Source organism: Limulus polyphemus, unplaced genomic scaffold (assembly GCF_000517525.1).
Source record: "Limulus polyphemus unplaced genomic scaffold, Limulus_polyphemus-2.1.2 Scaffold2086, whole genome shotgun sequence".
Classification (NCBI taxonomy): domain Eukaryota; kingdom Metazoa; phylum Arthropoda; class Merostomata; order Xiphosura; family Limulidae; genus Limulus; species Limulus polyphemus.
Window position 1 is genome coordinate 58,032 of NW_013667696.1, and position 5,269 is coordinate 63,300.

Here is a 5,269-nt window from a genome sequence, read left to right on the forward strand (position 1 = left end):
AATTCTGACTTCTTCAAAGTACAGTCATCCTGTCGGGTCTGACCAAAAACTACCTTTTTTTGAGATTATATCTATCATAAGATATCTCGGAACTTCCCAAAATTCCACACTACCGGGCAAGCCCCATTAATAGAAAAGGGGGAATAGAGTTTTCAACTTTTTTTTTATCTACACCAATAACCAACATGCCACAAAACCAGCTGAGACCGGCTTAATAAGTTATTTAGCAAACAGGCAAAGTGCTGAACTAGACAAGCTATTAGTCTACGCATATATTGTGAATATGCAAACCATAAGGGCAAGGTTAACGACTTCAGGGTTATGCATATCCTATTAATGTAAGACATTAAGAACTTGCTATTAAATAGAGAAACCTGTGGTACAATTTTCAAAAATGTATCAGAATAAGAATATATAGCTGTCATATTTGTTAAACACAGAGGAGGACGTAGGCGAGTCAGAGCCCAACGCCTACCCCTCTATGTCCCAATCAGTCCAGCAGTTCGCCATTTATAAGCATACATCCTTTGTTAAAAGAAAAAATATTTACTCTACAGAGAGAGGAATTACTTTCTTCTAATTAGATTTAGCTAAATTCAGTTGTATTAATAGCTATGTCGGTTCATCATGATTTCTCATAGATTTCGACTGTTACAGAACAAATAGAAGCTCTTTTGTTTTCTGCTAAACAATGATGAAGTGTTAACACAATAGTGTTTTTTGCATTTTATGTTTAAAATTGTACATACTTTTAATTTCTATTTCTACAAATAGATGACTTTATTCAAGATTTACACCTTTGTAAATATAATCAGACTTTCATTAATTCATACATCTTTCAGGGTGTTATTTGTACATCTGAATTTTTTAAAGTTTCAAACTTTCTCATACTCTGTATAACATTTTTCTGGTAGCTTCCATACAAGTAATAACCTGCATTATGGCTTCCAAGCTTAAAGTTCTAAAGTAAACTCAGGATTTCCACGTGAAAACTCGTGAACTGAAAAACTTCAATGTAATGTTGTACATCACAAAATGGCGCATAATTTCAGTTATAGTTTAGCCATAATCGTCAACCAAACCAACTCATGGGATACCCTTCCTAATGATGGTCTTTCATAAGGGCAGATCCTCCATCTCGTTGCCTTAATCAGTCCTTTTTGTTAGTGTTCACATTCCGTTACTTTCTGGTCATCCAGAGTTTCATCTTTCGAACATAATTACGATCACCAATAATAATAGTTAGATGACTAGAGGTGTACTGTTATGCTGATAGAGGTTCTGCAATTATACAAGTGAATACTGGAGTCACAATAAGTGTAGCTGAGGCCAATGCCGTTGATGAACGTAACTAAATCAGACAGAAGACAGCTTTTCATCATAGTGCCGGACAATCAAGCTATATTAACATGTTGTGGCATGACAAGTAAATGAGATAGATAAACAAAACATCTTTGTCCAAAATCAATCAATATCCCCATGTCCCAAATATGAAACTCATTATAATTAATAACAATACAATACAGAATTGCAATAATATAGACACTTGAATTTTGATAGGCACATTTCAAAAATAAACCTTCTAAGCAGACAACTCAGTGCATATAAATACAATATAAAAAATCTTTAAAAATTATCAATATAGTACAATATAATGCAAAAACAAAACAATTTACATAGTACACAAATATAAGTAAACTATTTAACGTTGATAACTTACAAGTGTACAAAATGACAAGAAACGCTTTGATCCTTTGGTGGATAACACAAAAGAAAGTTTAAAAATTTAAAATATTGTTACGTCTCCGTTTGTTAATTGATTTTCCGTAACTTCGTTCCGACGAAACTTGGCCCGGCATGGCCAGGTGGATAAGGTGCTCGACTCACAATCTGAGGGTCGCGGGTTCGAATCCGCATCCCACCAAAACATGCTCGCCCTTTCAGCCGTTGGGGCGTTATAATGTGACGGTCAATCCCACTATTCGTTGGTAAAAGAGTTGGCGGTGGGTGGTGATGACTAGCTGCCTTCCCTCTAGTCTTACACTGCTAAATTAGGGACGGCTAGCGCAGATAGCCCTCGTGTAGCTTTGCGCGAAATTCCAAAAACAAACAAATAATCCGACGAAACTTTAGCGACACAAGTCCTTACTTAATAAAACTGGTTTATTCTTTCCGAATATAACTTTACGATACACTTAATTTCAACAATCGCGCTAAAACGAACGCTATAACAACGAACGTACTCAACTTCAATAATACTCTCTGACTGCAGATCAATTACTCACTGTCTACACACACATTGTTCCGTCACGTTGTCACCCTCTTATATATATACCAGACTACCCTATATCTAGTAATCTCCCGACTATTCCCGAAGGTTCGAGAGAAGTGGCGTGACACTAGTCACGTGACCTCGCTGACGCAACAATATATCTCTTTCAACCATAAACCTTCAAAGTAAATAAACCATACATTAAAACTCTATAATCGATCATTTATAATCTGTAAAACATATCTTGTTTTTTTTCTTTTTTTTTTGCTTTCACAAACAGCTTTGAAATTAAATCATACATACAAACATTAAATGTAAAACCCTCTGCATCACAATGTAAAACTCCTTTTTGATTTTACGGTAAATCTTGAAGGTGAATCATACGTAAAAACTATAAATGTACAAACCACTTATAATACGCCAAACAGTTATTTTTTTCGTTCTACGATGAAACTTACAAGTAAATCATACACATAAACTTTAAATGTAAAACTTTTTCTCTCAAAACATAAACCTTTCATACGATCTCCTGGATCGTGTTACGTTCTCGGATCTTTGGCAAACAACTCCTCTGCTCATGCCCAAATATTTCGTCTAAAAAATGTCACTTCCAAGTTTTAAAGAAGTTCAAATCTTTGTGAATAACAAAAGTACAATGAAATACAGAAATATTCACGTTAAGAAAACTCTGGAAATTCCAAACCAAAATTTTATTCTTACTACATTACTCTATGGTATCCTCAGGTACGCTGAAATATTACTGGTAAGAGTAGTACCCTATCTAATTATACGTCAGGCAGAATTATACTGTGGAGTTAAATGTGAAGTTTTCTACATGACTGAATTGAAAAAGAGAATGAATACAAACCTTACATGGAAACAAAAGCAGTTTATTTAACTATATAGGACACAAGACAAACAAATACAACTCAGTCAACGAAATATAGCGTTTCCCTCTAACGTGAGAGATTTGTTTGAACCTAGTTGAAATAAATAATCACTCGATACATATTACAATAGGGCCAACTCTCCCAAAGTGCGTTTGCACCCACGTCATTTGATCATCACGTAAGTTAAGATAGGATGAGCATGTTTACAGGTATACCTAAATAAAACTTGACTGTTTATAATTAGCTCAAAATAAATTCTTCTACTCTCAAGACCTGTTATTAGCATGCTATATATATATATATATATATATACATATACTTGAACCAAATGTGTGCAAGTTCGAAAATTTTAATTAATTTCGTAAAAATTTCATGTTCCCCTTTCTAGGCTAAAAGAAAAAGAAATAAATTATATATTTCACATAAAATGACAGTAACGATATATTTCCAAATTATCATTCAATGTATAATTTTTAATGAAGGTATATGGTTTGGTTGTTGTTAAGCATTAAGCTACACAATTAGTTATTTGTGCTCTGCCCATCATGGGTATCGAAACCCAAATTTTAGCGTAATAAGCCTGCAAACTTACCACTGAATCATTGGAGAAGACATTTTTAATGAACAATTGAAAAAGTGTGTTAAATATCGAGATAACTTATGAATATTTTATCGGTACGTAAATTAATGACTATTGATCTTTTGTGTGCTTTGTATAGTTCATATAATATTTCTGCATCTGATCCAACAGTTCTGATTTGTTTCTAATAATTTTAATTCAAAATTTTTCTTTCTTTAGTTTAAGTAAATTTCTTTGCAACTTAGTTTCTTTCGTGCTTGTGTGGTCTTTATTTAACTTTACAAACCTACCCTTACCTTTTAAGATACTATAAGCTTTTCCTTTATGATTCTTTCTATTAAGTACCGTATTTACCTGAATATAATAATATAATAAACACCTAATTTTGAAAAATTAAACTGAAGAAAAATTGTTTTGTTTTTGAGCAGATCAGGTGTACAAAATGTATTGAATAGTTTTTAAATACAGTAAATAACTATCGATGGAAATCTTTCATTGATTTTTTTTTTACATGTCAATGTTACAAAATTTATTGAAAAGTTTATAGGCGGTAACATATTAAGCTAATTGTTCATATGTATATAAAACTCAAAATATATCTGTTTGTTTGTTTGGTTGCTTGTTTGTTCGCTGCGTTCACTGCGCATGTCACACTTCGCTCACGTGAAGGTGCGCAAAACGACAATTTTTCGTTGATATACGCGTCTATCGTCTACTAGCCGAACCGGTAATTTTTATCGTTAACATATACATTACACAAATAAATTCTGTGCAGACTTGACATTTTTTGGTACGTTTGAGTTAAAAATTAATTTAGAATATAGCATTATAGGCCTATTTAGTTATAGAAAATTAACTATACATCTACTAATACATCATTTAATTTTCCTCACACACACAAAAAAAAAATTATATGCAGAAGCAGAATGTGTGTGTGAAAATGCAAACACTAGGTCTAGCCTATAAAATAAAATTATGCCGTGAAGGCTTGTACTGGCATGGTTGTGATGAACTGAGTGGTCATCATCATAAACATGTTCAAAGAAAGCCTAAAGAATGAATCCATAACTCACATGAAAATCAAACACATGTTTATCCTAATAGTAGTTGCTTTCTGAGCGATACAGTTCAAAGTGGTTAACTTGATTAAACGTATGTTACCGAAATGATTCTACCTTTCACACACAGTTTATTGAAAACCTTGTGTTACGTCTCCGTTTGTTAGTTAACTTTCCGTAACTTCGTTCCGACGAAACTTTAGCGACACAAGTCCTTACTTAATAAAACTGGTTTATTCTTTCCGAATATAACTTTACGATACACTTAATTTCAACAATCGTGCTAAAACAAACGTTATAACAACAAACGTGCTCAATAATACTCTCTCACATTATTATTCTGTCACGTTGTCACCCTCCTTTATATACCAGACTACCCTATATCTAGTAAATGCTAGAACATTCGCCAAGGTACAGGATAGTTCTAGAAAGCAGAGGACGGGAGAATAGTCACGTGATCTCACTGACG